This window comes from Lepidochelys kempii, chromosome 25, assembly GCF_965140265.1.
Source record: "Lepidochelys kempii isolate rLepKem1 chromosome 25, rLepKem1.hap2, whole genome shotgun sequence".
Classification (NCBI taxonomy): Eukaryota; Metazoa; Chordata; order Testudines; family Cheloniidae; genus Lepidochelys; species Lepidochelys kempii.
Window position 1 is genome coordinate 4,264,931 of NC_133280.1, and position 25,998 is coordinate 4,290,928.

Below are 25,998 nucleotides of genomic sequence, written 5' to 3' on the forward strand. Positions count from 1 at the left end.
ACATGTAACATATCTTTGCAAAGGTTATGTTCTACTGAATGTATTTATCCTATTTGCATGCATGTATCATTTTTATATCTGAAGTTATGAGCATTGGCTCTATGCTTGTATTTAAAGTGTTTGCTGTAGGAAGTACATAAGGCAGATTTGGTCAACATACTGTGAAGGGGTTATTCAAGTAACTGGGAGCACTAAGCTAACAATGGACCTTCAGAGACACCAATCCACATCTGAGCTTTCCTGGGAACATTCAAACTAACATGTGGGCAATGGCTCAGCCTGTAGAGAATTGAGTCATGCATGGACAAGTGACTTACCCATGTGACTCCAAAACTCCATCTTGTAGCTGTGATTCTACACAGGGGGTGTCAAGGTTCCTTCCCCACTCTGAACTCTAGGGTACAGATGTGGGGACCTGTATGAAAGACCCCCTAAGCTTACTCTTATCAGCTTAGGATAAAAACTTCCCCAAGGTACAGACTTTGCCTTGTCCTTGAACCATATGCTGCCACCACCAAGCGTGTTAAACAAAGAACAGGGAAAGAGACCACTTGGAGACGTCTTCCCCCAAAATATTCCCCCAAGCCCTACACCCTCTTTCCTGGGGAAGGCTTGATAAAAATCTTCACCATTTTGTACAGGTGAACACAGACCCAAACCCTTGGATCTTAGGAACAATGAAAAATCAATCAGGTTCTTAAAAGAAGAATTTTAATTAAAGAAAAGGTAAAAGAATCACCTCTGTAAAATCAGGATTGTATATACCTTACAGGGTAATCAGATTCAAAACGTAGAGAATCCCTCTAGGCAAACCCTTAAGTTACAAAAAGACACAAAAACAGGAATATACATTCCATTCAGCACAACTTATTTTACCAGGCATTAAACAAAAGGATCTAATGCATTTCTAGCTAGATTACTTACTAACTAACAGAAGCTCTGAGATCTGTTCCCAGCAAAAGCATCCCACAGACAGACAAACCCTTTGTTTCCCCCCCGTCTCCAGATTTGAAAGTATCTTGTCTCCCCATTGGTCATTTTGGTCAGGTGCCAGTGAGGTTATCTTAGATTCTTAACCCTTTACAGGTGAAAGGGTTTTGCCTCTGGCCAGGAGGGATTTTATAGCACTGTATACAGAAAGGTGGTCACTCTTCCCTTTATTTTTATGACAGGGGGAGAGAGGGGTTTCTACCCACAAGAGAGAGATTATATAAGCCCCTGGAAATCCCTCCATTTTGTCTTCAGCTGGCTCAAGAGATAGCCTCTCCACCCCAAAGGATGCCTGAAAGAAACTGGAACAAAGGACAGTAACTACAGGGGTGTGAGCGATTGCTGGACCCAGACTAGGAGGAAGTATAGTCTGGAAAAGAAGTTTATTGGACCATCTCTGAGGGTGAGATTTACCTGCATTTAGTTTCTTACTGTATTAGGCTTAGACTTTCATGTTTTATTTTATTTTGCTTGGTAATTTACTTTGTTTTGTGTGTTATTGCTTGGAACCACTTTGATCCTCCATTTTATATTTACTAAAATCACTTTTTACTTAACCCAGAGCAAGTAATTAATTCCTGGGGGAGCAAAGAGTTGTGCATATCTCGCTATCAGTGTTATAGCGGGTGAACAATTTATGAGTTTACCCTGTATAAGCTTTATACAGAGTAAAATGGATTTATTTGGGGTTTGGATCCCATTGCGAACTGCGTGTCTGGGTGTTGGAGACAGGAGCACTTATTAAGCTGTTTTCAGTTTAGCCTGCAGCTTTCGGGGGATATGGTTCAGACCTGGGTCTGTGTTTGCAGCAGGCTGGCGTGTCTGGCACAACCCGGCAAGGTACTGGAGTCCCAAGTTGCCAGGGAAAATGGGCTTACAGGTAGTCTCAGCACATCAGATTGCAGTCCGAAGAGTGTTTCTGTGACCCATCCCGTCACAGGAAGGTCCTCAGTCCCTGGTTAGAATGCTCCCATTGGTATAAGTGCAGAGGTTAGAGCAGGGAAGAAGCAAAATGGAGATGTCTCAAGGGCCTTTTATAGCTTCTGCCATGTAGAGGGAAACTCATTGTTTCAAACAAATCCTGGAGCACAGTCTGTGGAAAAATACAGACACAGGATGGAGTTTAATGTCACATGATCTAGTCACATGCCCTTGCATGCTTCACTGAGTCATAACAGGGGCCATTACCCATATTCTAGTTAGAACAGCCACGTGGAAGTCCATCAGGTGGGGATAAGCTTCTTTCATGGCCCACTGTGTTTGCTGATGGCCCATCGCTCGACTACTCCATTCACAGTGTGCTGGTTAGACTCCATGTAAACTACCTCCTGGGTGTTACCGCAGGAGCAAACACATTTGAAATACAGGTACCCGGTCAATATTCATAACTTCAGATACAAAAATGATCCATGCACACAAATAGGATACTCATATTCAGCAAACCATCACTTTTCCACTGACACCTTCCATGACATAAGACGTCCGCAGATCCCTGGGAGTCTGTGAGGGCACTGCAGGGGGTCCATGGGCCCCGCTGATCAACTCGTCCCCCTCCCTCCCTCAACTCCTGCACGAGCTGTTCCCCGGCGTGCAGGAGGCACTGGGAGGGAGGGGGAGGAGTTGGGACAGGGTACGCTCGGGGGAGGGGGCAGAATCATGTCTGGGGCCACCAGCCCCACTGATCAACTCCTCCCCTTCCCTCCCAGTGCCTCTTGCACGCTGGGGAACAGCTGTTCAGTGGTGTGCAGGGGGCACTGGGAGGGAGGGGGAGGATGGGGACAGGGTGCATTTAGGGAAGGGGGTGGAAAGAGGTGGGGAAGAGTAGGGGCAGGGATGGAGCGGGGGCAGGAAGAGGTTGGGTGGGGCCTTGGGGGAAGGGGTGGAGTAGGGGCGGGGTCTAGAGCTGAGCAGGGGGGTTGGGGCTCCGAGAAAAATTTTAAATTAAAATGGGGGTTGCTAAAGTTTGCGACCTGCTGATGTATGAGATGTGCTGCAATCAGATAACAGGTTTCAGAGTAACAGCCGTGTTAGTCTGTATTCGCAAAAAGAAAAGGAGGACTTGTGGCACCTTAGAGACTAACCAATTTATTTGAGCATAAGCTTTCGTGAGCTACAGCTCACTTCATCGGATGCATACTGTGGAAAGTATAGAAGATCGTTTTATACACATAAAGCATGAAAAAATACCTCCTCCCACCCCACTCTCCTGCTGGTAATAGCTTATCTAAAGTGATCACTCTCCTTACAATGTGTATGATAATCAAGTTGGGCCATTTCCAGCACAAATCCAACTTGATTATCATACACATTGTAAGGAGAGTGATCACTTTAGATAAGCTATTACCAGCAGGAGAGTGGGGTGGGAGGAGGTATTTTTTCATGCTTTATGTGTATAAAACGATCTTCTACACTTTCCACAGTATGCATCCGATGAAGTGAGCTGTAGCTCACGAAAGCTTATGCTCAAATAAATTGGTTAGTCTCTAAGGTGCCACAAGTAATCATATAACAATGGTAGCAACAATAATCTACAGGGTCATATTTTAGTCATATAATGTCACAGGGATCATTGAGATCATTTGGTCTGACCTGTCTAGCACAGGTCAGAGACCTGCCCCCAGATCATTCCTAGAACTAGGCTTTTAAAAGACATCCAGTCTTGATTTAAACAATGGTCAGTGAAGGAGAATGTGCCCCGACCCTTGATAAATTGTTCCAGTGGTTAATTACCCTCTTGTTCTGCGTGTGTACAGCGCCTGGTATCACGGGGTCCTTCTCCATGCCCTGGGCTCGGAGGTTCCACTGCAGGATAAATAACTACTAATAAAGGCAGTTTGTGAGTGCGATTGATGATTATTCCTGTCCCTAAAGGCTCAGCCAGCCAATCGCTGCACTTCCTAAGGCTCTGCCCTAATGCCTCTCTGGCTGCTTGTTCATTAAAACCATCAAGAGGCCACTGAAATCGCACAGATCAAGGGAGCAGGTTTATTTCTGGCCTGCAGAGAGGATGATTGCCTGCATTTCTGTCCTGGAAGGCTGGGGTGGGGTAGGCTGGACCTGTGGTTTGTAGGTCAGAGGAAGCAAAAGAGCAAAATGAAACTGCACATCAAAATCCAAACTCCCACTTGCTGTACGGAACACCGTGCAGCTGTGCAGAGGGCATAGCCCGGTGTGCATCCTGACAGGGCTGCTGCAGGTCTGTGGGGTGGGAAGCGAGTGCTCGGACAGCTGCACTGGCTCCCCCAGGGGATCCCAAAGGCTGGGGGCTACCTGGCTGGATTCCGGAGATGTGTCCAGGTTCAGGGGCCCAGCATGTCAGCACCTCGTCTTCAGCCCGGATCTAAAGGGCTTCACAAAGGGGGTAAAAGCCTGGTCCCCATTTTGGGTATGATGGAAACAGAGGCACAGAGAGAGCAGCGGAAAGGGACCCACCCAAGGCCACCCAGCAAGTCAGTGGTGGAGGAGTGGAATAGGTCCCAGGTCACCTGGCTCCCACTCCTGTGTCCTGGCCCCTGGACAGCTGCTGGCAGAGGGAGGGGGTGAGTGCTGTTGCGGCTGGAGTAGCGGCATGTGTGTGTGCCCCTCATGTGGGTGCTGTGACAAAGGACCAAATCAGGGTCTCCAGGCAGTGGACGCCGCTGCCCAGCTGAACACATATGCAGCATGGTAGCTAGAGCCCAGATCCCGGCCTGCGTGAGCTTGAGGCAGGTCTCCGTTAGCCACAGCACTCACAGGACTTATCACTGGGGTGGGGGATGAGCACAGTCCCAGCGCTGCGGAGACGCAGGCTTGGTGGCCATGACCGGTTAGCACTTGTGGAAAGGTGGGGCCTGGCGTTATCAGTGGCATGGCTCAAGCTCTTTCCCACTGAGGATTTCTAGGTGTTTTATAATTATCCATTGATTGAGCCTCCCCCTAGACCCATGAGCCAGGTCAGAGCCCTCGTCCCACGTTACAGATGGGGAAACTGAGGCACGGAGCAGAGCCCTGACTTGACCAAGGTCAGCCAGTAGGTCAGTGTCAGCGGCAGGGCTAGAACCAGTGTCTTACGTCTGGGTTGCTCTGCCCGCTGGGCACTCTTTGGCAGCAGTGCAAAGGGAGGGCCAAATGGGTGAAGAGCGCTCCCTGGTCAGACAGGGAGCATTTCCAGCCCCTTTGCCCTGGAGGAAGTGACAGCCCGGAGGAACCAGTCTCTAGCAGAGACTCTCTGAGTTTGCAGTGTAACCAGGAGAACAAACTGCACTGATGTTGGGGGTGGGGTGGGGAGTTATACCAGGGGGAGAACAGAACCAGGCTTGGCAAAAACGGAGGACAAATAGCCGGAGCAGGGCTGAGAGATTCCTTCAGTCCCTAAAGCTGCGAGCCCCCTGCCGGTGCTGCAATGGACATAGGAGCTGCCTCCCCCATATCCGGTAGCTCACCCCTACTTGGGGCGATGGAGGCCGTATGTACTGCCCTGCTGTTCTGTAGGGGCCTGGGAATTACTCTGATGAAAACCCGTTTCTGGTCCGAGGTCATCCAGGCTATGTGAACATGCTGGGTGCCAGGCAGCAGACAGCAGCTCGTCCCCCCGTGCCAGGGCTCAGCCGGCGGCTACTGGAAAACTCAGTGCTCGCAGATACTTAGAGAGCAAGGCCAGATGGGACCATTCGTTCCTTGGGTCTGAGCTCCTAGCACAGGCCAGGAGATTCCCCCAGCTCTTCCGTGTGCGAAACTGCTGCCCAATGCCCTGCTGGTGTCTAGACAGTGGGCTCAGCACAGAGACTGGGCAGGGCACCAAATCATATCAACCTGACCAAATCAGGGACTCGGGCTCCTGGCCCTGGCAGGATCCAGGGAGCTGAGGGGGCCCCTGACACAGGAGAAAGTTACTGAGTAAGTTACCAAGTTACCTGCTGTGAAATGCCAGTGATCACACTAACTCCTCTGGCCCCAACAGCCTCCCGCCAGAGGAGGCTCTGATCTGACTGTCAAGGGGCTCAGGCGGGAACAGGGAGGCAGAAGTTCCAGGAGTCAAGAGGGACTTAGAGTTTTTTTGCAGGGGGCAGAAGGGACCCCAAAGTTCTGGTGGATCCAGGCCTCTCATAATTCCCCCTCCCAAGCCTGGGGCAGAATGGATCCAATCTGCAGGGCCCCAAACTCATTATCAGATAAGGGAGGGGGGGTGGGGTGAGGGCTGTGAGCCAGGGACTGCTGGTGCCCACTGGCAAAGAGCATGGATGCATCCAGGTTACAGGGGTCCCCTGGGTCTGGGGTCTAGTTCACCAAAGAGTGTCGTGCTGAATGCCTGTGTTACACCAGGCCTCACGAGCATCGGGACATGTCTGTGCGGTGAGTATGTGTGGTATTACAGTTCCATACTGAAAACTGGGTTCTTAAGGCCTGTGGGCTGGGGCTGGTCACCAGAGGGTGATAAACAGGTTCCTTGCAGGCAGGAGCGTGTATGGGGCGAGGTTGGGGAGTAGGGGCACAGCCCCCCTTGCCCCCCGAATAATCAATGGGGGGCATGGAACTCCTCTGACCGAGGGGTTGCGGCGGGAAGAGCGAGTTCCTCTGGCCGAGGGGCTGCAGCAGGGGTACAGAACGGGCCCCTCCAAAAGCCATCAAATGTTTATTCCTGGGCATGCCCCTGGGCAGGCAGGAGCTGCTCAGCTCCCTGGATGGCTGCTTGCAGGCTGAGTGTCAGACTGCACATTGGACGCCTATTTACAGTCTGAGCAAAATGCCGATCAAGTGACTGTGGTCGCTCCAGGGGCGATTCTCAACAAAACCAGCTGTGGGGGATGGGGCTGTTCCCCCATTTACAAGTGAAGACAATGATGGTTGGCACAGAGGGACAGGCAGTTCACTGCGGGACGAGCTGCCAGCTGGCCTGGCTCATCACGGGCGATCTGGCTGTTTAACGTTGGCCCCAAACTGCTGGGTGAGCCGGTCTGTACGAGGCAGGGAAATGTCGTGTTAGCTGCAGTTGGGCTCTCGAACAGTGGGGGTTTGTTTGACTGTGTAACCCTTTGTTTCCATTGATTCCACTTGCTTCTTCTTGGATCTATGCCCTGTGTTAAATGAACGTCGGCCTGAGGCGTGGTGACCCTGCTGTGGGCCTGGCCCTTTGGGAGGCCTGGGGGGCGGGGTGCTCCAGGGCACGCTTGGGGATCAGAGTGAGCCTAGTGATGCTTCAGGATCGGAGTGAGCCTAGTGCTCACCTGGAAAGAGCCTGCGGGGCCCGGAGCCAGGCGCTCGTGCTGCCCGTGGCTGGCAGAGTCGGGGAGCTGACCCCCAGCAGACACAGATGAGGCTGCCTCGCGCTCAGGGCGGGTGGGAGGGAGGTGCCCCCCAGCACTGGGCACCCCTGGGAAATGCCCCAGCTGTTAGGTGGGAAGCTCAGGAGCCTGATCCACTGAGCCCACCTCAGCCCCCTTCAGCCAGCCGCAGGTCCCGGGGCAGACCCAGCTCAGCCCTTCGCCTGCTGGCTGCCTGAGGGCCGTGGGGAAGAAAAGGATAAGGGGGAAGGGACTGAGACAAGGAGGGGGGTGGGGGAGAAAGAGGGGCTGAGAAAGGCTGGGGCTGGGGGAGTGAAGGGGGCGGAGCCTAGGACAGAGGATGGGGGAGGGGGAGAAGGGACCCTCTCTAGTTATGTTACCCAGAAAGTTCCCGGTGGCCCCTATAACCGGTACCCCCCAGCAGCCCCGTCGGCCTCCACATCCAGTTGCCGTTATGTGGCCTGATGGTTGCTCACGACTCCAAGTGGAGAGTGTGACTAAGGCAGTTCAGGGCCCCCCCAGACCTGCTGGACGCCCCCACCCCCCAGTCAGGAACTTCAGACCCCAGCCCTAGGGCTGCTCTCATGGCCGAGCCCCTGGAGAAGGCCGGGAAGGTTTGGGCCCCTGCACGCTGCAGATACATTCGGGAAGCAGCTGAGTCCACTGGAATCCAACTGCCAGCTGCTTCTCATTAACCCAAGCTGGGGCCAAAACGCCCGCCAAGCACGGAGCCGGGGCAGCCAGAGGGCGAGACCCAGGGGCCGTGGGGCAAAGCAATAAAGGAGCCTGGGTTATAACGGAGGGTAGCTACACTCCAGACCCCTTTGCACCAACTACTAAGGGGCAGTGATGGGGGTGGGGAAGCCCCAAGGGGGGGCAGCGATGGGGGGAGGGCTGAGGGGAAGGTAGCAGCGATGGCGGTTGGAAGAGCCCCTCAGCTCCAACCCCTGTCACCAGAACCGTCCCACACTCCCCTGCTGGGACCAGTGGTAACCAGATATGGGCTAAGTGTGTCTGGGCTCTGACCCTGGGCTCTGATTACAGGCTGAGTAAATTAATCTGACCCTGGGCTCTGATTACAGGCTGAATAAGAGCTGAAAGGCTGGTAAGTTAATCAGAGAGTCTCTGAAGTTCTTAGCTCTCTTCCTTCCCTGCAGCTGCTGCCCCACTGCTCTCCAGGGGCAGCAGAAGTGGTGCAGGAGGCTGAGGCTCGGTGCGCATGGGACAGTGCCTGTGGAAACTGTTTAACGGTCCTGCTGCTGCATTTTCCACAACTTTGGGAGCTCCATGGAGAGAGGGCAACCCCGCCGAGCCCCTGAGTACGGACGTGGGTTGCTAGGCCCAGCCACTGCCTGTCTCTACGTCTGACTGTGCTGGGCCTTACGCCGCCCAGCTGCAGTGCAGACGTCCGCGCAGAGACACGGGGCTGGGCAGAGACTTTGTTCAGCGTCCCCATGCCAACGGCCAGTGTGTTACATACCACGAACCTCCTAAAGGTACAGTTCCCCACACCTCCCGTTTCCAAAGCGTCCACGAGCAGCTCCCGAATCCCCCCACTTCGGGCCAGTGCCCAGAAGCATCCTGACTCGCACCACTGCAAGGTCCGTGTCCTCTACTGATCCCTGCCCTGCACCGGGTACCTGAGAGCCTAGCGGGGGGAGAGGGGAGGGCTGGGGAAGGTGGCTGCAGAGATGCAATGTACTTTGTGAAGGCTTTGCCTGAGCTCTGCTCAGATTAATCCATTAGCACCAGACATATCAATACGGTGCATGTTAGACGGACCAACAGCTGGCTGACCCACAGCCTCTGAATCATCACTTGGACTGTGAGCTCGTGGGGGGTGGGGACCCTCTTTCTGTGCTGTGTCTGTACAGCACCTCCGGGGTTCTGGTCACTGACGGGGGCGCCTAGTGCTACTGCAATACCAATAATAATTACTAATCAGCGACCTGCGGGGGGATGGGAGAAAACCCCAGGTACTGAAGGGCTCATCCATCTAGCAGAGGGGCAGAACAAGAAGCTGCTGCCGGATAGATTCCAACTGGGAATAGGGCACAAATGTTTAACAGGGAGGGTGATCAAACGCCTTAGGGCTTGACGTCTCCAGCCCAGCCTGGCTTCCCTTCGGGAGGCGCTGCAGCCAGACACAAGCTGGGCTCGGTACGGGGTGCCGTGTAAGGGCCTGCGCTATACAAGAGGTCAGACTGGCTGATGTAATGGTCCCGTCTGCCTGTCACAGCTCTGAACTGGGAGGGGACCATGGAAATACAGTGTGGGGAAGATCCCAGCCTCATGGCCACCGAGTCTAGCCAGCCGTGCTGGCTCTCTATTGCCTTCAGCTCAGTTAGGCGAGAGTTGAACTCAGCCCTCGGTTCTCAGCTCTACCTCTGTTCATCCTCCTGGAGCCCCACAGCCTGCAGCTCCTCTCGCTCACCCCAAAGGAAACCAGGAATAGCCCCCCAGAAGCCAATGGAGTCGCCCCAGGGACAGGTCGTCCTATGAGGCAGGCACGATTTGAGGTGAGAATTTTTCCCCTTCCCCTCGTAGGCCTGTGAAGGCAGGAAGACTCTAGAGCTAGGTCGGGGGCCGCAGCGGCATAGGGTTGCCACCCGTCTGGTTTTCACCAGGACAGGACAGGTTTCGGCTCGTGTGGCCGCGTGCCCAAGCCCTAGTGGCCATTTTATGTGCTCTGTGGAAAAGGGGGCAACGCCGAAGTGGAAGGAAGGAGGCCAGGCTGTTCATGCGGCTCCCAGTGGCACGTGGCCCTGCGCAGCCGCAGGTGGTGGGCAAGGTGGCCGTGGTTGTGCAGGTGAAGACCCTGTGAGCAATGGGGGCAGGGCCTTGGGGGGAAGAGGCGTGGCGTGGCGGGGCCTCGGGGGTCCAGTTACCGACCATTAGATGGGTGGCGACCCTTCAGCCCCTGGACACACAGAGATGGTCTCCTAAGTTCTGAGAAACGTGAGGCCTCAAGACAGCGCTCTCATGTGCACCTATCCATGCACCACGCAGCTCCTCGCGTGGGGTCAGCACCTGCTCAGCACCCTTTGCCTGCCTCATTGCCTGGTCCCTTGCTCTGGTTCTGGTTGGTTTACACAGCCATTCAATTCTGGACTTGCCATGCCGATTCCAGGCCTGCTGGCTGCCTGTCTGTCTGCTCCCTAGCTGGGTGAAAACTGGCTCTTGGCACCCTCTTTTCTCACCCACATGGGAGCCAATAAGGCACCAGAATGGAAAGAGTTAATGTGCCCCCCCCCACACACGCACACCCTGCTTTGCCGTTCTACACTCCCACAGATGTTCACTGACATGCAAATTCCCAGAGGCCCGTGTATACACCCACCTACACACACACAGGTCAGAGAAAGTGTGGGACCCTTACTGAACGGGGGAGGCAACCTAGTGACAGATGATGTGGAAAAAGCTGAAGTACTCAATGTTCTTTTTGCCTCGGTCTTCACAGACAAGGTCAGCTCCCAGACTGCTGCACTGGGCAACACAGTATGGGGAGGAGGTGAGCAGCACTTAGTGGTGAAAGAACAGGTTAAGGGCTATTTAGAAAAGCCTAACGTGCACAAGTCCATGGGGCCAGATGCACTGCAGCCGAGGGTGCTGGGACCCTTGGCTGAAGTGATTGCAGAGCCATTGGCCATTATCTTTGAAAACTCGTGCCAATCAGGGGAGGTCCTGGACGATTGGAAAAAGGCAAAAATAGTGCCCATCTTTAAAAAAGGGAAGAAGGAGAATCCGGAGAACTACAGACCAGTCAGCCTCATCTATGTCCCCAGAAAAATCATGGAGCAGGTCCTCAAGGCATCCATTTTGAAGCACTAGTCAACATGGATTCACCAAAGGCAAGTCATGCCTGACTAACCTGATCGCCTTCCATGATGAGATAACTGATTCTGTGGATATGGGGAAAGCGGTGGACGTGATATGCCTTGACTTTAGCAAAGGTTTTGATACGGTCTCCCACAGTATTCTTGCCAGCAAGTATTTATTAGATGAATGGACTATAAGGTGGATAGAAAACTGGCTAGATTGTCGGGCTCAATGGGTAGCAATCAACGGTTCGATGTCTAGTTGGCAGCCAATATCAAGCGGAGTGCCCCAGGGGTCAGTCCTGGGGCCGCTTTTGTTCAACATCTTCATTAATGATCTGGGTGATGGGATGAATTGCACCCTCAGCAAGTTCACGGATGACACTAAGCTGGGGAAGAGGTAGATGTGCTGGAGGGCAGGGATAGGGTCCAGAGTGACCTAGACAAATTGGAGGGTTGGGCCAAAAGAAATCTGATGAGATTCAACAAGGACAAGTGCAGAGTCCTGCACTTAGGATGGAAGAATCCTATGCACCGCTACAGGCTGGGGACTGACTGGCTAAGCGGCAGTTCTTCAGAAAAGGACCTGGGGATTACAGTGGACAAAAAGCTGGAAATGAGTCAGCAGTGTGCCCTTGTTGCCAAGAAGGCCAAGAGCATATTGGGCTGCATTAGTAGAAGCATTGCCAGCAAATTGAGGAAAGTGATTATTCCCCTTATTCGACACTGGTGAGGCCACGTCTGGAGTATTTTGTTTTCCCTCTGAGCTTTGCCGCCTGCCATGGGCCCTGCCTGTTTGCTCCTCTGGCCCCATTCACTCTCCCCACCCTCCTCTCTGGGCCTCTCAGCTCTCCCCTACCAGCTTCTCTGGGCCACTCCCGTCTCCCCTAATGCCTCCTTTGGGTCTTGTGTTTCTGCCCAGGGACCTTCCGCTCACCCTTCGGCTGGGCCAGTTCCATGCCCAGGAGTAAGAGCTGGATCCCTTCCAGTCTCTTCCCAAAAACCCTTTCATCTCGCTAGACTTGGCTGGGGGTGGGAGGCTCACTAGGGAGCAGCTGGCTCCGGGGCCTCGTGCCAGGATCTCTTCCACCACCATTAGCGAACAATGCCAGGAATCATTATACACACACAGGCTCTGGCTTTAAAACACTCTTGCTTGGAAACCATTTTTCTGGTTCCAGTTTCAGCTTTTGCAGAGTGACCGTGAGGAGCAGAGGCGGGGATGGGACAGCTTCCATATTGTCTTCAGACAGGCAGCCTGGAGCATTCAGAGAGTTTGGAACAATAGGAATTACGTGTCACACATACACTGATAACACCAGCAGCATGGGAATCTCAAAGCACCATACACACACCAGCCCCAGCAAAGTCCCAGTCCCCCAGCGAGTAGGGGAAATAGTATCATGCAGGCAACACCCCCATGATCACACAGCCAACCACAGGCGCTCAACTCTCTTGCGCCTCTTCTAGGCACTCGCCTGTGTTCCCCTCACCAAGGCACAGCAGAACGCAGGAAACCTGGCTAGTGGTCCCCTGTCCTTATCACTACTCACCTCCCTCTCCCTGAGTGGGGGCTAGAACCCAGCGTGCCCAGCTCCTAGGCCTGGGCCTCGTCCCAAGATTACGAGTCATCCTGGTTACAAACTGACACACTTTCAAAGTGATCGCACCTAGCCACCCTCTCAGTCTGTGCTTCAAAGGAAACCTGCCCAATACCCTCAAAGGTCAGCCTGGGAGCTTCGGTTCCTACCTCTGCTAGCCGCTAAAACCAAGGACTCAAGAGAGACCCTGCTCCTACGGCACATTACAACCATGGGGAACACACCCTGCTGCCCGCTGCCTTCATTGCCCACTTCACTGGAAGGGTGTCCTATAACATGGGTGAACCCCCCTCATGCTTAACAGTTGGTCCCCCCTTGTATTTAAGTCGTGGTGGGCGTCTGCAATCGACCACCAGACCAGGAGGAGGAGGTGGACGAGGCTTTCTTCGGACAACTAACAGAAGTTTCCAGATCGCAGGCCCTGGTTCTCATGGGAGACTTCAATCACCCTGATATCTGCTGGGAGAGCAATACAGCAGCGCACAGACAATCCAGGAAGTTTTTGGAGAGTGCTGGGGACAACTTCCTGGTGCAAGTGCTGGAGGAACCAAGTAGGGGCAGAGCTCTTCTTGACCTGCTGCTCACAAACCGGGAAGAATTAGTAGGGGAAGCTAAAGTGGATGGGAACCTGGGAGGCGGTGACCATGAGATGGTCGAGTTCAGAATCCTGACACAGGGAAGAAAGGAGAGCAGCAGAATACGGACCCTGGACTTCAGAAAAGCAGACTTTGACTCCCTCAGGGAACTGATGGGCAGGATCCCCTGGGAGAATAACATGAAGGGGAAAGGTTTCAGAGTAACAGCCGTGTTAGTCTGTATTCACAAAAAGAAAAGGAGGACTTGTGGCACCTTAGAGACTAACCAATTTATTTGAGCATGAGCTTTCGTGAGCTACAGCTCACTTCATCGGATGCATACCGTGGAAACTGCAGAAGACATTATATACACACAGAGACCATGAAACAATACCTCCTCCCGCCCCACTGTCCTGCTGGTAATAGCTTATCTAAAGTGATCATCAAGTTGGGCCATTTCCAGCACAAATCCAGGTTTTCTCACCCTCCGCCAGCAATGTGCCAGCAATGCCCCTCTGCCATTTACATTGGTCAAACTGGACAGTCTCTACGTAAAAGAATAAATGGACACAAATCAGATGTCAAGAATTATAACATTCATAAACCAGTCGGAGAACACTTCAATCTCTCTGGTCACGCAATCACAGACATGAAGGTCGCTATCTTAAAAAAAAAAAACTTCAAATCCAGACTCCAGCGAGAAACTGCTGAATTGGAATTCATTTGCAAATTGGATACTATTAATTTAGGCTTAAATAGAGACTGGGAGTGACTAAGTCATTATGCAAGGTAGCCTATTTCCCCTTGTTTTTTCCTACCCTCCCCCCCCCCCCCCCCCGACGTTCTGGTTAAACTTGGATTTAAACTTGGAGAGTGGTCAGTTTGGATGAGCTATTGCCAGCAGGAGAGTGAGTTTGTGTGTGTGTGTCCCCGGGAAAGGGGGCGGGAGTGAGAAAGCCTGGATTTGTGCTGGAAATGGCCCACCTTGATTACCATGCACATTGTAGGGAGAGTGGTCACTTTGGATGAGCTATTACCAGCAGGAGAGTGAGTTTGTGTGTGTATGGGGGGGGGGGGTGAGAAAACCTGGATTTGTGCTGGAAATGGCCCACCTTGATTATCATGCACATTGTAGGGAGAGTGGTCACTTTGGATAAGCTATTACAAGCAGGAGACTGAGTTTATGTGTGTGGTTTTTGGAGGGGGGTGAGGGGGTGAGAGAACCTGGATTTGTGCAGGAAATGGCCCACCTTGATTATCATACACATTGTGAAGAGAGTGGTCACTTTGGATGGGCTATTACCAGCAGGAGAGTGAGTTTGTGTGTGTGTGTGGGGGGGGGGGGGGCGGAGAGTGAGAAAACCTGGATTTGTGCTGGAAATGGCCCAACTTGATGATCACTTTAGATAAGCTATTACCAGCAGGACAGTGGGATGGGAGGGGGTATTGTTTCATGGTCTCTGTGTGTATATAATGTCTTCTGCAGTTTCCACGGTATGCATCCGATGAAGGGAGCTGTAGCTCACGAAAGCTCATGCTCAAATAAATTGGTTAGTCTCTAAGGTGCCACAAGTCCTCCTTTTCTTTTTACGAAGGGGAAAGGAGTCCATGAGAGCTGGCTATATTTTAAGGAATCCTTATTGAGGGCGCAGGAACAAACCATGTTGATATGCAGAAAGAATAGCGAATATGTCAGGAGACCAGCTTGGCTTCACAGTGAAATCTTCGGTGAGCTTAAACACAAAAAGGAAGCTTACAAGAAGTGGAAACTGTTAGGATGTAGATATTCAGGCCTGCCTGTAAAGGCCTAGACTCTAAGAATGTAGGTCTATGTTTATCATTTAGCTAGTTATAGGGGTATACAAGAAAGAATCTGTGTAAGGGCCTTCTCTTGCTGTGACAGTCGGAGGCCCTGTTCTTAGGCTCAGGCCTTTGGCTAAGAGGCAGAGGCTGCCATAAGCTGGGAAGCGACCGGTCACATCCTCACATTCCAAACTAGTCAATCTGGGGCTAAGGGAAGAGCCTAGAAGATGTAAAAGGAAATTGAGGTTGATAGTTTTCTGTCTGGTAAAAACTCACTTATCAATAGACACAGCTGGGAAACCCTTACGTCTTTATACATGTAGTTGTGAAATCCTCACTTCTGTATTGTTTTCTCATTATAGTTCCCACTTTGCTATTGTTTATTGGCATGGTCTCTGTCTGGTTCTGTGATTGTTTCTGTCTGCTGTATAATTAATTTTGCTGGGTGTAAACTAATTAAGGTGGTGGGATATAATTGGTTAGCTGATCATGTTACAATATGTTAGGATTGGTTAGGTAAATGTCAGTAGAATGATTGGTTAAGGTATAGCGAAGAATATTACTAAATAAATTAGGGGCAAACAGGAAGTAAGTTGGGATTCGAAAATAAGGAAAAAGGAACTTGGATTTAAGCTTGCTGGAAGTTCACCCCAATAAACATTGAATTGTTCGCACCTTCGGACTTTGAGTATTGTTGCTCTCTGTTCATGCGAGAAGGACCAGAGAAGTGGGAGAGTGAAGGAATAAGCTCTCCAACAGAAACGTGGACAGATGACTAGGGAGGAGTATAAAAATATTGCTCGCGCATGCAGGCGTGTAATCAGGAAGGCCAAAGCACAATTGAAATTGCAGCTAGCAAGGGGTGTTAAGAGTAACAAGAAGGGTTTCTACAGGTATGTTAGCAACAAGAAGGTCAGGGAAAGTGTGGGACCCTTACTGAATGGGGGCGGCAACCTAGTGACAGATGATGTGGAAAAAGCTGAAGTACTCAATGTTTTTTTTGCCTCGGTCTTCACAGACAAGGTCAGCTCCCAGACTGGGCAACACAGTATGGGGAAGAGGTGAGCAGCTCTCAGTGGTGAAAGAACAGGTTAAGGACGATTTAGAAAAGCTGGACATGCACCAGTCCATGGGGCCGGATTCAACGCATTCTAGGGTGCCGAGGGAGTTGGCTGACGTTGGAGAAGGTCCTCAAGGAATCCATTTTGAAGCACTTGGAGGAGAGGAAGGTGATCAGGAACAGTCAGCATGGATTCACCAAGGGCGAGCACTGGAATGGGTTCCCTAGGGTGGTGGTGGGATCTCCATTCTTAGAGGTTTTTAAGGCCTGGCTTGACAAAGCCCTGGCTGGGATGATTTAGTTGGGGTTGGTCGTGCTTTGAGCAGGGGGTTGGACTAGATGACCTCCTGAGGTCTCTTCCAACCCTAATCTTGTATGATTCCATGATTCTATGTTGGCTCTGGGTTAAAGCCGCTCCTGGGGAGGCTCGTTGGAATCAGCATCTTATGAATCTTTCATGAACCCAGGGATTATTTTTCTCTCTCGGCTCTGGGCTCCCTATGGCTTGTCACTGCAGACATGAGAGTGGCTGAAGGGGAGTGAGATGTGATGAATGAAGCAAGGGACAGGCTGATGTGATGAATGAACAGACCCTGTGTGGGACAGAGACACCTCTTCAACTTCACTAGAGTTTCTGGAGCGAATCTGAGTGGATTCCAGGCTTGACTCCTGTCATGGAGTCCCCGGGTGATGCTCTGGAACTGCTCCCTACTAAGCCAGTCTGGACTCTGGTGAAGTCTCCTCTCTGTGAGCAGACTGTCTTCAAGACACACAGCTCACACAACTTCCACCTTCCTGGGTATGACCTCGGAGCATTCAGCATCCTCTCTGCCCCTCCATGCGCTTCCCACAGCGAGTCCGCCCAGGCGGGGTCCTGGGGAAGCCAGAGTGTCCTGCACCCCAACTCCGCAATCAGACGTGACTCTCAGCCAGCCAGTGAAACAGAGGTTTATTAGATGACAGGAACATGGTCTAAACCAGAGCTTGTAGGTGCAGAGAACAGGACCCCTCAGCTGGGTCCATTTTGGGGGGCAGTGAGCCAGACAACCATGTCTGCACTTCACTCCATGTCCCCAGCCACCCCAAACTGCCTCCCCCTCCAGCCCCTCCTCCTCTGGGCTTTGTCCCTTTCCGGGGCCAGGAGGTCACCTGGTTCCTTTGTTCTCCAACCCTGTAGCTCTCACCTTTCAGGGGGGAAGGGCCCAGGCCATCAGTTGCCAGGAAACAGGGTGTCGGCCATTCTCTGTGTCCAGACTCCTGCACACACCTGCCCTTTAGGGCTCTGCAACGATCATACACCCTTATCCCACCACCTAGATACTTAAGAACTGCATGGGGAAACTGAGGCACCCCCACACTATTCAGAGGAAACATTAAGAACAGTCCCGCTTCATCACAACTCCTCTGCTGGGTTCACCAAGGGAAGCAAATGTGCTGAGACCTTGCATGGACGGGAGCTGACCCTGGGCCTCCTGGGTAGGATTTCAGCTCTGAGCATCCAGGATCATCTTGTGAGGGTCTCAAGTCCTGGTGGGCGTTAGGGTTCGGATTCCCTGGGTACACGTTCCAAAGTGATGAGTGATTTGGGGGAACCCAACATGAGATGCCCTCAGGGGACCTGAGCACCCGCCTAGAGAGAATCAGGCTCCTTTAAGGGGTCGCAAGTTGGGCCCCCAAAACCACTAGTTGCCTTGGAAAACCTGGGCTACTCTGCCTGGACTCCAAACCCATCTCACTCCCATTCACCCCACCCTGAAGCCAGTTTCCTCAGCTGTGGCCATCAGCTCCTTACTTATCACCTTCACCCACCCCCTCCTGGAGCTGTGCCCTCCCGGATTCATCAATGCCCAGGCCAGATGGGGCCAGCCTGTCCTTCTGGATTCCCCAGGCCAGAGAAGGTTGCCCAGTCGTTCCTGTGCCCAGCCCAGGCCTCGTGTTGAGCTGGAGCGTATTTTTTTCAGTCAGTCCTCAAGTAAGTATCCCAAATGATGGCAAATCCCCCACCTGCCTAGGTGAGTCATTCCCATGGCTAATCACCCTCCCCTGTAAAACAGGCCTCAGATTTCTAGTCTCAAGTGATCTAGCATCAGTTTCCAGCCCCTGGATCTCACTCAGCCTTTGTCTGCTCCATTAGGGACCCTCTGCTCTCAGAGATCTTCCCCCAGGTAGGAGCTTAACCTCCTTCCAGCCCAGGAAATAGCATCTTCAGCCTCCCACCGTGAGGCAGGTTCTCTAGACCGCACAATGTTTTTGTAGCTCTTCTGAACCATCCCTGATTTTTCCACACGTGGCCCTCCTGCCCGGCAGAGTCGGCAGCAACCAGGGCCGGGTTCAGGATCTAGGGGATCCATCCCAATAGCACAATGCAAACCGGCTCGAGCCCCCACCCAGTGACCTGGGACAAATCTATACCACCCCCGCTGGGCGCCTCCAAGAGGCAGTACTTCCCCTCTCGCAAGCACAGAGTCTGAGTGTAGCAAAAAGCCTTTTAATAACAGAGAGAAACCATGTGGCATTATGTTGGGGAAACACCACCCACAGGATTCCTAACACAACCCATGAGCAAAAAACCCACCCCAAGCAAATTGGAGCATGCCCTTTCCCTTTGGTTCTTGAGTCCAGCAACCCCAAATCCCCCAAAGTCCCAAAAGTCCAATGACCCAAAAGTCTCTGTCCCTGGTCCGGGCAGCCCCAGAGTTCGAAAATTTATCTGCAGAGCTTCACCTCCCAACCTGGGTGGAGATGGGGGGGGGGAAGAGAGGTAAGGGGCACCTTACATGATCTGAAGCTGACCGCCCCACAGCTCCATAGGCCTTCACTCCGCTCCGCCAGCCGCCCCACAAACTGCTTCGCTCCGCTCCGCATCCCACAAGCAGCTCCCGCCATCCTATGAACTGCTCCACCAGCCTGTCCACAAGGCACTCCAGCCGTCCCACAAACCGCTCCACAATATATCTTCAGGTTTCAGAGTAGCAGCCGTGTTAGTCTGTATTCGCAAAAAGAAAAGGAGGACTTGTGGCACCTTAGAGACTAACCAATTTATTTGAGCATGAGCTTTCGTGAGCTACAGCTCACTTCATCGGATGCATACCGTGGAAACTGCAGCAGACATTATATACACACAGAGACCATGAAACAACACCACCTCCCGCCCCACTGTCCTGCTGGTAATAGCTTATCTAAAGTGATCATCAAGTTGGGCCATTTCCAGCACAAATCCAGGTTTTCTCACCCTCCGCCCCCTCCCCCACAAACTCACTCTCCTGCTGGTAATAGCCCGTCCAAAGTGACCACTCTCTTCACAATGTGTATGATAATCAAGGTGGGCGTGTATATAACGTCTTCTGCAGTTTCCACAGCATGCATCCGATGAAGTGAGCTGTAGCTCACGAAAGCTCATGCTCAAATAAATTGCAAATATATCTTCAGGCTCCCCCATTACTTAACACAATGCTCAGTGATTTCAGCTCTTAGGTGAACTCAGTTTGTAGTAGAGGAGCCTCAGTGCTGATGCACTATTTGCCCAAAGTAAGCTCAGCAACCTGTAACTAGACTACTAATGGAATCAAAATTAGCTTTGATATTCTACAGTGGAGAGAGGAAGAAGTGCAATTAGCATGTAAGGCCCTCACTCAGAGGCCCATACTTCCAAGTATTAATACTTATCCCCAACCTCTCTCAATTCACAGAGTTTTAGAACCCATGACCCTTGCCTAGCGAGTGCTACTTAGTTGATGGTGAGTCCCTCCATCATAACAAAAGGCCAAGTACAGTTCCAAGCACAGTTCCCATAATCAGGGTAATAACAATTTATTCTTCCTGCCCCAATAACAGAGACACTGGGGATCCCACAGCAGCCAAAGTGACCATTTGGACAGCTATGGCCTCATTCTAGGCGGGGTGGGTGTGCCTATGCAAATGAGATCAGCCCCTGAAGTTCTTTTTCACAACTTGCCACACCTCACCACCAGATGTCAGGGTGGAGCTCATCCTGACTCTGCTTACACACATCCTCCTCCTCCCAATTCAGAAAGGACATATTTCAATGGTTTTTAATTAGACATCTGACTTCTACGCGGCCCAGTGACTGAGCCACCCAGTGTGTCCACAGTTCTTCTCCTCTGGCTCTGCTCATCCGCTCCCCTCCTCTGCCCCTCCGCAAGGCTCCCTCTGCCCTTCAGTCTCATCATGTGGAGAGGTTGAGCCAGATGGGCCAGCAGGGCTGGGGACAATGCTGGCCCTTTTCTGGAGCCAGGCTGGACATGGTCAGAGTGGCTAAGCAAGTCTTTTCCACTGTATGAGGCAGGTTCAGGGATAAATGTGCCCTCTGCTCCACCAGGGCCCCTGGCCATTAGCCAAAACAGCCCAGCAGCTCCCAGAGCCCACATGGATCTGCCTCGGATCCCATCGGGGGCCTTGTCTGGTGCAAACCAAACCTGTGGGCTGGGGGTGTGTGTGAATGAGCGCTGGGGAATCGTTGGAGGCAACTCTGTGTGACGGGCTCTTCCTGATGAGCCTGATCCTACAATCCCCACAGAGGAGACCACCCTCTCGGCCTGCTCACCTGTCCCGAGGACAGCAGGGTCAGCCCCACGCAGAATGATGCTTGGCACGGCCCATAGGAGGTGCTCAAAGTCAGCTTTGTCCCCCGTGGGCAGGTGGGGAAATGGAGGCATGGAGAGGTGAAGCCACAGATCTGGGGCTAGAGCTTGGATTATCTAGCAGCCCTGCTTCTGCATCTCAGCCACAGGGCTGCTTGGCCGTTCTCCAGCAAGCCCGAGGGGCAGGTGGTGGTGGTGAGTAACAGGCACACTGAGCACTTCCCTTTTCATTCCACCCCTGCGGGCACCTCCCTGCTAGCTGCTTCTCCTCTGGGCCCGGCTGCAGCAGCCAAGAGAGAGCAGCTGGGAGTGAATGCACCAGCCCAGCGGGTTGCAGGCCAGGAGCACGGGGGGGCACCTGGGACAGACAAGACTTGACGGAAGCAGAGATCCCAGGCAGGCCAAACTCTGCGGCGAGGGAGCTGCAAGCACTGGGCTAGCCTGGGGGAACGGGGCAGAGAAGGGGTGAGGGAGGGAGCTCGGCCTGACACCAGGGGCAGAGCTGGCCAGGGGTTCGAGCCAGGACCCAGGGGCTGTGAGTTGCTAGTGTCCTGTCAGCTGCCATAGCATCGTAGGCTGCACTGTTCACACGGTCCCTGCTCAAAAATAACATTTCCAGAGGGACTGGGCGCCTTCAAAGCAACAGAGATCAAAGGGGCCCACCCATCTGCGCCAGATGCCTTGGCTGCTCACAGCACTGGCTTCTGGCGGGGGGCTGCAGAGTGTCAGACCTGACAGATCGGGATGAGGGGAAACACCCCGGTTGCTAGGCTAGGCCAGATAAATAGGAGCAGCATCCAAAGCAGAGTGACCTAGGAGATGGGTTGGCTGCATCTCCGCCAGCATCAGACCCCCAGGCGCTGTGACTGTGTTGGGAGTCACACGCTGCGAAGGGTCAGGGCTGGTCAGGGCTTGGTTGGGAGAGTGCCTGGAAAGCTTGCAGGGGGGTGGAGCTGCAGTAGGCGCCCTCCTAACTTCTGATGTGGCGTTAGGGGGTGCTGTGGAGTCATTCACTGTGGAGGTATTGCCCAGATTTGGTCATTAAAGATCCCAGGGCACAAGAACAGCGATGTTACGCCTGAGGTCCTGGCCGAGTTCCCTCCAGCCTTCCCATGCACAATCCCCCTGCAGTTTCCCTTGCATGCACTACTCTTCAGTTCCTGGCTTAAGCTGATGAAAGATGCTGCTGTTCAACAGCTGACAAGTCCCACCCCAGAGGCAGCTGCATTTCAGTGGCAGGCACCGTGATTCCCCTGGTTTAGAAAACCCTCTGGGGAGGGTGACATTTGCTACAAAATTGGATGCTATTACTCTAAATCTCGTAGCTATTGTTATTTGCATTACTAGCACCCTAGACACGAACAGATGTGCTTGGTTCTGCAGGCTGCTCAGAATAGCCCTGGCCTAAGGGGGTGAGGAACACTCAGTCCGCAGCCCGGTGGGAGCCCAGACCATCAGTGTGCGTTCTCCGGGAGAGAGCTCATTCCATACCGGCTGCCCCCTCCGAGCTGCAGTGGCCAGCTGAGCCCGTGGGGCCTTTCTTGCCTTCTTTAGCTGGCCCCGGGGTTAGCGCACTTGCTTGGGATGCGGGATACCTGGGTCCACGTCTCTGTTTCACTGCGGACTCTCTGGGTGACGTTGGCCAAACCACTTCCCCTCTCAGTTCCCCAGCTACACAACGGCCCTGCCCTGCTTCAGAGGGGGCTGCGGGGCTAAAGGCTGTAGGGTGCTCAGACGCCACAGGAATGGAGGCCAAATAAATATCTGTGCAAACCTATTTTCCTCGCCTCTGGTAGCGGCAGCAGGTCATGCCTTCCTGCCCCCTAGAGTTCAGATCTTCATCGTGCTGGGGAACGTGAGTGTCAGGGCCCAGGTCAGTTGACTGGGCCTCGCGCAATGGGGCTAGAAATAGTCGTGAATGTTCCCACTCGGGCTGGAGCTGGACTTTGAGACCCTCCCCTCGTGCCAGATTGCAAAGGCCAAGCTCCAGCCCAAGCAAGCAGGGCTACACTGCTGTTCTAGCCCTGTATTGCAACCCCCAGGCAGCTGACCCGGGCTCTGAGCCTCACTGCTGGGGGGTTTCTTTTCTTGCAGCGTAGACAAACACCCCAGTCTTTTGCTCTTTCTCTAAGAGGGAGAATTCAGTCCCTGGGCTTAGGACACAGGGGAAAGTGGTGCAATGCAAGGTGTGATAATGGAAGCTAGTGTGTATGCACACCACTGCTCACTAATGGACAGGACTACAACTGCTGGGCTGTGTGTCACAGACCCCGCACAGCTAAGGGGGATTCTCCGTGAGCCCAGCTAGCTGGGACGTGTGCTTTTGGAGCAGGAGGATCTGAGCTGTGTTTGAGATGCTGGGAAGACGCAAAACAGCCACAGGATGTGTGTAAAATTCCCAAGGCTGGAAAGCCCCAGCTGCAGTGGCTTTCTGCTAGGGCAGTGACAGCAGGGTAACTCTGAGCTCAGGCTGCCTCTGATAGGAAAGTCCCCAGATGCATCCAGCAAGCTCCCTGCTCCATGCCTCGGTGGGTGCAATGTGCGGTGAACTTGGCCAGGTTTGATCTGAGTGCCTGTGGGGAATGTCGACTTGCAATTGCTGGGGTAGCGCAGTTCTCTCCTCAGGGGGGAGAGAGCAGCCCCGCTCCCTTTGGGAAAGCAGTGTTTATAACTGCCTCTCTCCTCTGGGAGTCACTGCCCTGCTAGGAGAGGCAAGAAGCAGCGACAGGCCTCGCGTATAGTCCCAGTCCCAAGTACTCCTGGCCGCTGGGCATTGCTGCTGCCCTCCAGTGCAGCTTGGACCCTGATGGGGTGTGGGGTGGAGGGGGAGGTTTCTCCCGGCTGTGGGGCAGCTCCAGGACGTGCTGACCAATGCTCAGTCTGTTCCCTGTTCGGCCTGGCTTGGGGCTTCCCAGCCACAGTGACCTGCCTGCCGACAGCTCCGGCTGGTCGAGTCATCGTCTGTCATCTGGCCTGGGACCAGCTCACAGGGCCCGTGGTGTTGAGCAGGACTAGGGATGGACTGCCCCGCCCCGGGGCAGTGGGATTCACCACATCGTCAACACGTGAGGAACCCAGATTAAGATACCCAGTGCTGCTCAGTGTAGATTTCAGGAGAAGAGAAATGAGGCAGTGGGGAGGGGTGGTGGGTGGGGGGGAGGCGAGGAGGGAAGGTTACAGCCAAGCCCTTTTGCTGGTAAATCAAAGTGATTGTGCATTATAAATACGAGTATGAGATAAGCTACAGTGTTAACCTGCCGACTGAGCCATCCGGCCAGCATCTCTCTGCTTCACCCTAGTCACCCGCCTTTCTGTCCAGCCAGCTGCCCATCTGACACGCTGCCCAGGAAGCTGTCTGCTCCTATTCCCTTGTCCACCCAGCTGTCCCGACAGGGGAGCTTAGGCTGGGTTTGTCTGGGGTTGTGGCTAACGCCCAGCAGTGCAACCCTGAAGAGCTGGGCTCTCTCCCGAGCTTGCTGGGTGACCTGGGGTAGACCAGGGAACCTCCTCGTGTCTCCAGCCTGCTCTGCACTTAGAACTTAGCTGGACATAGCTACGGTGCTCAGGGGTGTGAAACACCCGCACCCCTCAGCATCGCCGACCTAACCCCGTGTCAGCACGGCCAGCACTTCTTCCCTTGCTCAGGGAGATGGTCTTACTACCGCCGCAGACGGATCCCTCTGCCAGGGCCCGTTGGTCTCCAGCCCTGCTCCGTGAGGCACTCGGGTGCTAGTGGGCTCCAACCTGCCAGCCAGTCACCCCCTAATGGTGCCAGAACTAGAAGTTCAACTCAGTCAGAGGACTCCAGGCCTGGGATCTGACTGGAGGAGCTCCAGAGTCCTGACTAAGTCTCTGCTTGTATTTAAACCGAGCGCAGGAAATTGTCCAAGCAGCTGGGTTCCCCCTGCTTAGGGCTGCTTCCCCTGCGGTGCTCCTGCTGCCTGACCCTGGCTGCCTCGTGGTCTGCCCTCTGGCCTGTCTCTGGATACCAGGATCTCCTGGAATCTGACCCAGCCCGACTCCTGCTCTGACCACTAGGTCGTCCTGGGCATGCCAGCATGCGGTTACCTTGGAGCTATGCCACCATAACCCCATCATGCAGACAAGCAGCATCGCCATCTAGAAAAGCGGGAAGAGCGACACGTTTCAATTACAGAATTTTTGTAAGATTCAGTTAATTCCTGTTTGCTACGTGCTTTGAGATCCTTGGGTAGCAACAGACAGGCAATGTATTTATATCACAACTGAAACAGAGACACATCCAGAGCTAGTGTGTGTGTCTGTGGGTGTGTGGGTGTGTAGGTGTGGGGGGGGACAGTGTGTGTGTGTGGGGTGTGGGGTGGCGGTGGGGATGGCGTATGTGTGTGTGAGTGAGTGGTGTGTGGGTGAAGATGGGGGGTGGTATGTGTGCGTGGCATGGGATGTGTGTGTGTGAGTGTGGGGTGTGGGGGGGGGTGAGTGGGGTATGCATGGTGGCGTGTGTGTGTGTGTGTGTGTGTGTGGTTGGGAGGGGGGTCTGGCTGTCCAGACACACACATATGCAATGTAGGTTTGGGGTGCGGACACACAGGTTGATCAAAAGCCGGACAGCTCTGTCCCCAGACATGGCCATTCCGAACAGGTCCAGCTGAGCCTCCAACCAATGGCACCTGTTAAATTAATGCCGATTGAAATGTGATGGGAGCGCTGGGTACCAGGCGCAAAACAGAGCGAATGCTCCGTCACGCACCCACAGGGGAATACTTTGGGGAGGTGGCTTGCCCAAGACCAAGGTGCTGGGATTGGAATATAGCCCTGCAGCCCTGCCCTAATCATTCGACCACATAGCCTGCAATTGACAGCCTCTGCGCCTACCTGTGATCTTGCTCATTTACCAGCGATGTCAACTGCGCTAACAGGGCCATCTCTGCCCAGCCTGCTGCCTTCCTTGGGGAGACCTTGGTTGTCACCTTCACTACCTTAGCAAATCAGGGTGCCGGGGCTCACCTGCTGGGGGACGTGCTCAGTCGACAACTAGAGGAATTTCTGACTGATAAATTTAGCTGTAGGCAAACACTCTGCGTCCTTCTTCCCGTGCAGCGATAGCAATGAAGCCAGCGTTATTCAGGGTGCTTGACCCAGCCAGATGGTCCCGAGAACAGAGACTCCAATCCCACCCGGAACCTGTCTCTTCATCGGCGTGGAATCCATTCTGACGTCACTGAACGTCCCAGGCTGTGAAGTGCCTTCTACAGAGCGACCTCTCTTCTCCCCGGCAATTAATCATTGAGCCGATTGCTCGTGCAGAAGG

General features: G+C 53.4%; 1 long non-coding RNA gene across 1 annotated transcript; it reads right to left on the bottom strand.

The window, feature by feature from the left end:
• Positions 1–809: 809 nt before the first annotated feature.
• On the bottom strand, positions 810–25,979 carry LOC140903243 (uncharacterized). The gene is made up of 3 exons (XR_012156195.1): positions 25,695–25,979; positions 18,885–19,093; positions 810–2,083 (listed from the first exon to the last, which is right to left on the bottom strand). It is a non-coding gene; the product is annotated as an uncharacterized lncRNA (long non-coding RNA).
• Positions 25,980–25,998: the final 19 nt, after the last annotated feature.